This window comes from Crocodylus siamensis, chromosome 4, assembly GCF_052110815.1.
Source record: "Crocodylus siamensis isolate JL-2025a chromosome 4, ASM5211081v1, whole genome shotgun sequence".
In the NCBI taxonomy this organism is placed as follows: domain Eukaryota; kingdom Metazoa; phylum Chordata; order Crocodylia; family Crocodylidae; genus Crocodylus; species Crocodylus siamensis.
Genome location: NC_143398.1, coordinates 101,541,638 through 101,552,932, shown reverse-complemented (window position 1 = coordinate 101,552,932; position 11,295 = coordinate 101,541,638). Strand labels below are relative to the sequence as shown.

General features: G+C 43.3%; 1 long non-coding RNA gene across 1 annotated transcript in view; it reads left to right on the top strand.

Moving 5' to 3' along the window:
* Positions 1-2,151: 2,151 nt before the first annotated feature.
* LOC149866243 (uncharacterized) overlaps positions 2,152-11,295 on the top strand; it is a 31,416-nt gene continuing 22,272 nt past the window's right edge. The window contains exons 1-2 of the long non-coding RNA XR_016441581.1: positions 2,152-2,215; positions 3,097-3,171. This is a non-coding gene — a long non-coding RNA (uncharacterized LOC149866243). The remainder of the gene's footprint in view (positions 2,216-3,096; positions 3,172-11,295) is intronic.

Below are 11,295 nucleotides of genomic sequence, written 5' to 3'. Positions count from 1 at the left end.
AACAGAACAGCAATTGTGGTAGGATTTGGAGTTCTCCATTAATTTTAAGGAATATGTGCTCTACTTAGACAACAAATGTTAAGGATCTCTTATTTGTCCCTATATGACTAGGTCAGTCATTGCTTAACTCAAAAATATTATGTTTGTTTTCTTTCACAAATGTGCAGAGCAAAACTTTGAACTTTTAAGAGGAAAAGGAAACATTACCATGAAGTACCACTGTTGATATATAATAATTGTAGGCTCCAAATATTAGGATTGTTTGTTAAAAATAAGACTACCCAAAAAAGAAAAATGTCTGATTGTGCAACAGAATATGACAGGATTGAACAAAGAAGAATCTGCTTTTACAAATGCATGGTGGTGGTTGATTGATGAATTACTGACTTTTTTCCTGTGACCTCCTTCAGATCAATATCCAGCAGCGATGAAGAGTAATAAACTTCAGTGACTGTAGCCATGTAGATGATAGGTCTTTTGAAACTTCTGAGCTGCAGTGAGGGATCTGGCAGGCAGATTTGACATCTTAAGTAATCTTTTATTTATTCCTGTCTCCATTTAGAAGATTAAAATAATAAACAACTGTTTGAAACATTGTACCTCAAGTACATAACTCTATGAAAAACAATGCCAAACAGTTCTCTAAGGGGTCATTCTGGCAACTGAGGACCATCTGGATGGGAGAGAAAGGATGGTCCAGTGTTTGAGCACTGGGGACTCTAGCAACTTGAGTTAAAATCTCTGTTCTGCTACAAACTTTGTGTGTCACCTGGGGCAAGTCAGTCAGATTCTATGCCTTGGTCTCTCTCTGTAAAGCTGTGAAATAGTTAGACTTGTTGCCCTTAAATATCTCAGCTGGGTCATCCCTGAATTCAGGAGACAGCTGACAATAATTATAATAGCCATAGTTGGAATATTAATTATTTTTAGATATTGTACAAGAACAAAGTACCCTGAACTCAGTTAGCTATGAACACATTAAACATACCCATATATGCATGTCATCAGTGTCCCTTTCATCCAGTGGTTAGCCATATTTTCTCTCCTGCTCTCCTCTTGCAGCACACTGTAGGCAGAGGGCAGAGTTTTGAACCAGAAGAACTTAAATTTTCTTACAGGAGATTGTGCAGCATTGGTGAGCAGAAGGATTTAAGTGAATGCTCTTGTGGGGCCCTTGTGGACAAATGTTCATCACATGGTTGCCTTCAATTACTGGGGGTAGGAAATGATGGTGCAGGTGGTCCCTGGTAGGTCTATGTTCTAATGTTCTAGTGAATTTACTAGTGGGCTGACACCATGTCATATATATTTTACTTTACTTCTATCTTGCACACACCACATTTTGCTATAAAATCATCAACTCTGTTCTGTAGTATCTGCAAACTTACTGTTTATTCATATAATTAAACCTAAAAGGGAGCCTATGCAAACCATAAGCATGTCTCTGAATATATCTTCAAGTTCATTTCACTTCAGATTACTGAGCTGACCTCTTGTCTGCTCTCTGGCCTCCACTTCTTTAAAAAAAACCCACAAATTCACCTCATTGTTTCAGCTGTTACCTGAAATGCGTGAACGAAAAACATGATGGCTTGTATGAATCATGTCCATTTGTTTTAGGTTCATTTAAAAAAATCTCTATATTTTTCCTTTTATTTATGCCTTTGGCTTTATGCAAAATGCTCACAAAGGTGAGGCCCTTGACACAACTTTATCAGTACAACAAAGAAAACTACATATCACTGAGCATAGCAACAAATGAGGCATCTCAACAGATTAAACTGCCCCACTACACAGGCACACAGACACACAGAGAGACACCAAAGTTCTTCTCCTCACATTTCTCCTTTTTAAAATGCCTAGAAAAATAGGGAAACTTTTTAGTATGCTTTGAAGTCTCCCGTGTATGGGTTAATGGATATCAAGATAAGGAAAGCAAATTGCAAAGCCCAGGAGACGGAGCTTTGCAATCAAAAACATAAAGAACATTTTTATGACAGACTTTCATAAACACACAACTGATTAGGCAGCTTCTGCAGGTATCTTTTGTATTTTCTGTGCTCGCTTAGCTCACCTGTGCACAGATACAGATTTGTGGCATTTGGGTATTTTTTTCTAGCTGAACAATTAAACATGTTTGATTCATTTTAGGGAATTTAAACCACTTAAAATGAAAACTTACAACCCCGGATTCTGGACATTTGTACAACTTGAGGTAAGAAAACAAACCTTGCAAAGCAAATAGGAACAGTGATTCCTCCTAAATCCTAAATAAGCTCTAGTGTTTACTGTGGGAAAGGGTTGGAAACATTCCTTGAAAGAGAGGATAAAGCTGTATTTTATTTGGTTTTTTCTTGATCTGGGTTTTAATATCATAAGAGTACCATAGAACAATGAGAGCAGATGTGTCAACTAACCAATTAAATAAATAATGTCTTTAAGTTCCCAGGCAGAATAACACGGCAATCCATTTTATGAGGAAAGTATAATTTGGGCTGGCAAATAAGGAATTAGAAGGCAGGGTTGCCATACTTAGCTCAGTCTAAATATGTTACCACGTTAATAGAATTATGTCAATTAATTTCCATCAGAGTGGGTGGAGGTGACTATGGTTTTGATTCAGAGAACAACTTAAGCAGACATTTAAGCAGTTTCCTCTATAGTGATCCATCCCTGAAATGGGTCTACATGATCTAGCTGCCATTGAAGTCAACATAAAGATTACTGAAGTTGCACTGATTTCAATAGGAGTTGGCTCAGACTTCTGTTAAGCAAGACTGACCACCGCAATAAATTCGCTGCACTGAATCAACTGAACATTTTGTCAGCTGTATTTTAGATGCCAAATTTTGTTCACTCTTTCATTGGTACATTTCCAAAGTAACTCCATTAATGTCAGCAGAGCATTTCCCTATTTAATCCTGTGTAATTAAGAGAAAAGTCTTTCCCACTGGGTTGGTGAAACAATGTCTTGAATTACAAGGGGTTGAGATATCTCTGTATTTTAAATGTTTTATGGCCAACAACACTTTTGTTATGGCTGCTATGCAAAGATATGTATAATGTACTGGCTAAATATCTTGTGTTCCCTTGTAGAGGCTGATCCACACTGGACTGAGCCTATTACTGCTGCCAATTGATGGAGTCACTTCTATACGTCAAGCAAGAGAGGTCTGTGTTTTGCATGTCAAAAATTCTTGATTCTGTTCTCATGGCAATGCATGGTGATAGTAATGACATATAAAAACAATATTACAACTTTACAAATCAGGAAAATGTGTGCAAGTACAGAGTTGTATACAATGCCAACAGATGACCACTCCCATAAGACCATCAGACCCAAAAGATCTCTGAGCATGCACAGAGAAGTGACAGTTTTCGAGTTATCTGGCCCCTGAAAGTGCTCTGCAGACATGCTGTAACACATGCACAGTTGCAGAATGCTTTAAAAATAGCCAATTGCACAAAAAATAACCTTGGTCAAGTCAGGTGTTAAATTAAGGCACTCAAAAGCAGAGAGCCTTAGGGAACTTGTGGTCCCTTCATGGTTAATTTTTCACATGGTGGGGCACTGAGCTGGTGCCCCACCCCACCCCCAGGTTGTGAGAGAGAAGGAGAGGGAGCTCGGGGTGGCGCGGTGGGGAGAGGCAGGGGGTGTAGTTCAGCAGCCTCCTGGAGTTCCCCCACCTACTGGCTTCGGCTGGTGCAAGCTGCCTCCAGGCCCTGCTGACCCCCCCGACCCAACAGGTGAATGCCTTTTGGGCTGTGGAGTGTACTCTAACTTATCCAACTTTATGTAAAGTGCCGTGAGTTAGAGCAGGGCCCTAATGTCTGTCTGACCCCGGAGAGACAGCTTGTTCTCTTATGGCACCAGGAAACAGGAGGAGAAGGAAACTGAAAACCAAAGAGGGAATCATGGCAGGGAGAATCTGGCATAAAGACTCCAAACAGAGCTGTAAATGCTATAACAGCATGATATACCAGAGGTGCTATTTTGGGTTGGGGAGGAAATGCTGATCTTCATTTGGCAGTAGCCTCTTTGACCACATTATTTAAAAACCAGATATAGCTTGGAAGTAAATCCTACCCATGGATACCATGGAAAGCATGTAAAAACTCCAGATGTAATCTGGAGGTTGGATTTTCCATGTATTTTCATTTTGCATCAGAAAACAAAAGGTAGAACAAGAACATGCAGGTCTGTTGTTAAAGGAAAACACATTGGTGCCTAATGCAGTGGGAAAGTATTGTTCAAGAACAATACCGCCTAATGTCATCAGTAATGAGACTGGAGATTATCCTTTTTTCTACTTACTTTTTTCTACTTAAGTAGTCAGTAGGCTGGGAAAGTCCCGGACTCAAGACAAAACTGATGAGAATGAGAGTAAACAGAACAAGAAAGTCGTTGCAGGGATTTTCAGATGATATGTTCTTTGTAGGGTACGTGTTAAGAACTGCAACTCCAGAATTTTGTCTGAGACCCTGAAAAAGCACCAAGGATTATCATCACAGTGGGCACATCTACACAAGATGCTTTACTGCGCGGTAGAGCAAATTACTGTGCAATAAGCATGTGTAGATACTTACTGTGCAGTAATTGGCTGTAATTGTGAGTAAATTTGCTACCTGAAAATGCAAGCAGAAATTTACTTGAGATTACTTACTGTGCAGTAGTGCACAAGTAGTCGCCTGAACAGGAGCAAATATGCTCCTGGTCAGCCAGGCAACAGGGGGCAGGAGATTGCTCCCTGCCTGGGAGCTGCCTGCTGCTGGGGTGGGCTCTGCCACCAGAGCCTGGGCAGGGACAATGTCCCCTGCTCTCACAGCCTCTGCTCCACAATCATGGGCCTGGGCCTGGGAGATCCTTATCTTCCAATGCGAATTCTGCACTCACAGGGCGGGCATTGGGAGATTAGGATCTCCCAGCCCTGGTCCTGCAGTCATGGAGTGGAGCCTTGGAGCTCCCTGCTGCTGGGGCAAGGGGACGTCATCCTCACCCAGGCTCCAGGGGCAGAGCCTGCTCCAGCAACGGGCAGCTCCCAGGGGCAGGGAGCAATGTCTCCTGGCCCCTAGACTAGCTCCCAAAGTGAACCTAGAGTGCCCCCTGACTGCTGCAGAAACCTGTTGTTTGGCCTTAGGGAGCAGGAGCAGTCTGCTTCTAGGAGCAGCAAATCTACTCCTGTGTCCTTGCACACGTAGGTACATGCATAGGAGACTTTATTCAAGTAGTTTACTTGGGAGTAAACTGCTCCCAGATTATTTGTACCTATAATTGTGCCCAGTAGAAAGTAGAACAATGGTCACAACCATTGCTGAAGTGATTTGGTGCCTCTCATCAGCCACAATGAAGAATTAAAATAGTAAAATCTCTCTTGATTATGATATCTATGTGTTCTTGAGCACTACGTGCTGACACCTCCCCTATTAACTATTCACATATACATGTAGATGTTTCTCATTTGCAGAGCACTGCTCATTTGCAGAGCAGGAAATGTCTTTATCGCCACATCCTGACCAGTGCCAAGTATGTTGTTATAACTGGCTTGTCCCCCTGCCTTAGCTGAACAAGGCAGGAAGGGCCCATCACCACCCTTTTTATTACCCATATATGGGATCAAGGCCTGCTATGAAATGCTGCTTTTCTTTTCACATGCTCCCTTTGCAGCACACATGGAAAAAGAAAAAGCTCTGCATCTCCTCCCTGTTGAGGGCATGTCCTCTGAAGGTTGCGGGGGGTGGGGTGGCACTTTAATTAGAGCAGCTCTGAGAGATCTGCATTTTGCACAACAACCTGTGTCTTGTTTATCAGCATCCCCATGCTGAAAAATGGCAGCGGGGGCACTTGAGCTAAAGCTCATTTGACAAGCTTTAGTTCAAGTGCCTCCACTGCCATTATTCAGCACAGGGACACTCATACATGAAACACAGAAGGCTGCTGGAGCATGGCAATTGCCACACTCCAGGACACTCGATTTAATCAAATCATCTCTCATGCGTTCATTCCAGCATGTTGGAGCAGCCTTGCTGCTCGTGTATAGACACACTCAGTGCCCAGAGTGGCTGTCTGTATGTATGGGGAGGAGGTAGGTAGGTAGAGAGTCTTCTTTCAAGAGCTATAGCCCTGGTGCCCTTTTTACCCAAATAGGTAGGCAAAGTATGAGGCCTTGTGGAGCAATTTCCCTCAGGAGAAGAAATCAGTGATGAGGCAGGTACTTTTCATCGTTCAATCTTGTGTATTTACAAAGCTGAGCAGAACTGTCTCTTTTCCTGAGCACAACAGAAACAAACAGCAGCTGGCTATTTCCTTCCTCAGAAATGCCTGTGTGTCACTCCAGCAAGCTGTTCGCCCAAGTAGCCCTGTCTCTCTGCTTCCTATCATGACACATTCACAGCTCCTCCTAGCTTTTTCTCTCTCTACTACACATGACCTCAAAACAGTGCCCTTTTCCCCACATTTGCATTTAGGAAACTTCTGCCTTCTCATCCAGACTATGTTTAAGTCTGCTTAGCATTTCTAAGGCTAGGAGCAGACACTGCAATTTGTCCCTGGATAAGTTGCGCCTGTGTTTGTCTTGGAGCAAAAATATCCCAGAATTGGCATGTATGCACATCGTGGGTGACTGGTGCCAGCTTAGTCGGGGGGGCACATGCCCCCCAGCAACCAGTCAGCAACCTGGGGGGGGAGTCCCCCATGGCCCAATATTGCTGACCAGTGGGGGGGGAGTCCCCCCACAGCCAATCTCGCCAACCCTCCCACCTGCCCTGTGCATCCCCTATATGTCGCCACTGGCACGCATGTGCTAATCAGGGTTTAGTGAGTGGGTGAATGCAGTGTCACGTTTCTGCCTTTGATTCAAAGATCCAGTCCTAGGATAACTGCACGTATGTATTTTGCAGTCTCCTGGGACAAACTGTTACTATCTCTTATTTCGGAAACTTTTTTAGGATTTATCCCATGACAGCAAACATGGACATCTGCATGATTTTCCTAGGGATAGAGGTAAAGCTGACTGGTCTATAGTTCCCTGATCCTCCTTCCTCCCCTTCTTAAAGATTGGGGTGACATTGGCCCTCTTCCAATCCTCTGGGACCTGACCCAAGCACCATGAGTGCTCATATATCCTTGCCAGTGGTTTGGCTATGACACTTGCTAATTCCTTCATTACCTGTGGGTGGAGTCCCTCCGGTTCTGGTGATTTGAACATGTCCAGTCCCTCCAAGTGTCTTTTGACTGTGTCAGCACTGACCGTTGGTCAGCTGATGTTCCCCTTGTTGGTGTCCATTATGCATACTGAGGGTTTGTCTAGTTCCTATTTAAGAAAAGAGAGGCAAAAAACTCATCAAAGAGCCCTGCCTTGTCCCTGCTATCTATCACTAAACCCCCCCCGCCCATCCTGTAGGAGACCTATACTACTCTGCACCCTCTTTTTGCTCCCAACATACCTAAAGAAGGACTTTTTATTGTCCTTAATCCCTGCCACTAGCCTGAGTTCTAGAGCTGCCTTGGCCTTCCTGACTGAGTTCCTGCAGGCACGGGCCAAAGAAGTGTACTCCTCCTTGCTAGCTACCCCCTGCTTCCACTTCCTGTATACCTCTTTCTTTTCCCCCTTAAGGTATCCTGGATGACCCTAGTTAGCCAAAGGGGCTTCCTGGCCCCTTTGCCACCTTTCCTCTGCCATGGGATTGTCTCACTCTGAGCCCAAAGGATGGTTTCCTTGAGGAATGGCCACCCATCCTGGACCCCCAAAGTATCTAGACTCTTGGTTCCTAGTACCCTGCTAATCAGTCCCCTGAGTCTATTAAAGTCAGCCTTTTTAAAGTTTAGCACCTGCTGGGTATAATGCCTGCCCTTCTTTGTATAGTGAATTTTATCATTTGGTGATTGCTATCCCCTAAGTTGCCTTGAATCTGCAGGTCCCCTACCAGGTCATCCCCTGGGCCAACACCAAGTTGAGCAAGGCTTTACCCCTGATGGGTCTCCTTACCTTCTGTGTTAGGTGGAGGTCCTGGCTACAGGTTAAGAACCTGCGTGAGCAGTTAGATCTAGCTGACTGTTCCTCCCAGCATATGTCTGGGTAGTTAAAGTCCCTCATGACTACCATATCTCTAGACCACACAGTCTCTGAGAGCTACCTGGAAAATTCCCAGTGTAGCTCAACCTTCTGGTGCGGAGGCCTGTAGTAGACCCGCACCACCAAGTCCCTTTCCCCCCCGACCTCCTTGGATACTAACCAAGGATCTCTGCTTGTCTATCCTTTGATTCCAGTTTAATTAGGGAAGATGTGTACTGTTCTTTGACAGAGAACAACACCCCCTCCTTTTTTCCCTCCTCTATCTCTCCTATACAACCTATAGCCCTCTATTCCTACCACCCAGTCATGAATAGAGTCCCACTAGGTTTCAGTTAGTCCCATTAAGTCAAAGTTATTGCTTGGAAGTAAGAGTTCTAGTTCCTCCTGCTTGTTTCCCATGCTCCTTGCATTTGTGTATATACACTTAATTCCCCTGGTGGCTGCCCCTGGAACCCTCTTATACTGCTGTCTAATAGGTTCTTTGATACTTACATGGGCTGATCTTGTAGGTATCTCATGGTTCAGTGTTTCATGTTCTACCGTTACCATGAGTTACCTTTACTTGGGGGTGAGGGCTGGGAGGGGAAGCATACAGTCAACAATGGGATGAAAAAATTGAGTTTATTACATTATATACTTTCCAAATGCAAAATGAAAGCTTACTGGCAATAGGAACCATGGGCAGGTCACCAAGGAAGTGCACTAGGAAATAGGAAGAACAAAATCCAAAAGGCAAATGTAAAAAAATGAAGATAAGAATGGGTTTTATAAAATGCTGACCAGTAAAGAAAAACCAAGGAAGCTGTGGGTCCACTGTTATGGGCAAACTCTTAACAGGAAATTCCAAGAAGGTGGAACTACTAAACAGCTACTTTGCCTCAGTCCTCACAAAAAAATTAATCTGTAACCAGACACCTAGTAAAGATTATTTGGATAAGTGGGCTCCCCAGCTACACCACTCTGCCCTGCCCCATCTCCTGGAGACAGAAGGGAAGAAATGCCTGGAAATCCTGGCTTCAGTAACAGCCTGAATGATGAGGAGAACAGTGGCCAAGAGGAGCCCCAAGGGCCACAGATTACCTCTTATGGGCTACCTGTGGCCTGTGGGCTGCCAGTTGGACAGTTTTGGTTAATCTCAAGAGGAGCAAGTTAAACCAGTGTAAACTCAGTCTACACACACACGTTTGCACCAATTTAAGTTTTTTGGTGCAGAGCTATACTTCACTGTAAGCTTTGTGTGCAACGTTCACCACCGGAGAAAAGAAAAACTGGAATGCCAGTAGCATACCTGAAGAATGGTCTGGAAATTCTACAACAAATTACATACTGGTTAAATGAAATTTAGTGAAGAGCCCATGTCCATGTTCTTCAAGAGAAGAACTGTAGTTTAACTATATACAGCAGCAATGAAATATAAGTAGACAGAAAAAATGAAGCATGTTCCAATACATTGCTGGATACAATAGCAGGTGGATGGTAAAGTTGCAGAAGCGGGTAAATTTAAGACTCAGGCCTAAGTGATTCAGTTTTCTTTTGGTCAAGTAAAACCCCAGGGAAATCTGTGGAGGCTGTGTACAGATTGCATAAATTTCAATTAGATATGTCATGATTTGCACCTAACTGTGTATGTGTAGCATCTGAAGATTTAATTTACTATATAAGATATTCACCATGCGTGTATCTTCATGTTGGCTGGTGACAAGTTGGCCCATGTTGATGGAGACAGTGCTGTGTGATGGCATCTGCACTGAAAGGGAGACATGTTCCCTGCTTCTGCTATTGACCTTCCAGGTAACCTGGGAAAGTCAAATATCAAACTGTCTCATTTTCTCTGTCTGTAAAGTGATAGTGGTAAATAAGGCAGACTAGAAAAAAAAAAGAAATGTCTCAAAACATGGATTTGTTTGTGTTTTTTGGTGCAGAACAAAAGCAGGACACGTCAATTTTTATTCACAAAAAGAGGTTTTGAGGGAGCCTTCTATTTCAGAATAATCCTATGACAATGGCACTCATCTCAGATATGGAAGTACCAGGTTCAAGACCAAAGACATGAAATTTGGTCTCTAACATCCCAGATGACTGCCGTAGCCAATAAACCATAGAGTCAGAGGCTCTCTGTGGCCCAGTGAATGATTTATTTGTACAAAGCGCACTTGTATCAAGCAAAGCAGACATGATATGACCAGGGTGTGACAGCCAAACTTTTGGCTCTTTTGGGAGAGTGGGGGGGCTCTAACTTGATCTGACCAGAAATTCTTTGGCCTGCTCGTGGCTGGACCTGTGCTCCAGGACCGAACCTGCGCTCCAGCATTTTTCAATTAAAAATATTTCATTAAACATTAAAAAAAATTTTCAAAACATAAAAAATTCTTGATCACCTCTAAAAGTAATCTGAGATCTACTAATGAGCAATACTACCCCAGAGCCAAGGTTGTTTGTTTTATTACAGTTATTCCCAATTAAAGAATCGAGAATATTCCCAATTTAAGGAAAGTGGGAAAGGCCTGGGTATTTGGAGTAGAAGGGTAGGTTTTAACCCTGTTTCCTTGATGGCTGTTTTGTTTGCCTGCATATCTATACTTATCTAGTACATGGGCTAGACCTGTACCTCTTCATCAGTTCTTTTTGTATTCCTTTAGTAGCATACCAGGCAGTTTAAACAACAGTTGAGGATTTTTGGCTGAGGGACTATTCAGCTGCCACAGGGAAGACTGGGTGCTGGACAATAGGCATGTTGGGGTGGGAATCTGCTTCAGCTGGTTCATGCCCTGTCAGAGGAAGGAAGCATAATATCGTCTAAACTTCCTGGCTGTCCCACGTTTGCTGAGCACTGCTTTGGATCAGTGCATCTACTGCCTTGCAGCAGGATTTTTTACCCCCTACATGCTGAATAATGACTTCCTTATTAGAACAATGTGAAATTTTAGTAATGAAATCCAAAACCAGAAGAACTTCACTTGGCTATATCTCTTGTTGCAAACTGAGATTCAGTCCAGGTTCACCCAAGTTTTCTAGCCTTCTATAGAGCCCAGGTGAAGTTTCAGTGGTTTTGTAGGTTTGTTTTTTTTTGGGGGGGTGGGGGGAGTTGTAGAAATAGTGCATCTGATTCCCTTACATTAGGGCCCCTTTACACTGTTGTGGAGCATTCATAAATGCAACTCTTGACGACTTTGAGACCCTTTTAAGTTGTCAGGGCAGCACACACAGGTCAACACAAGTGAGA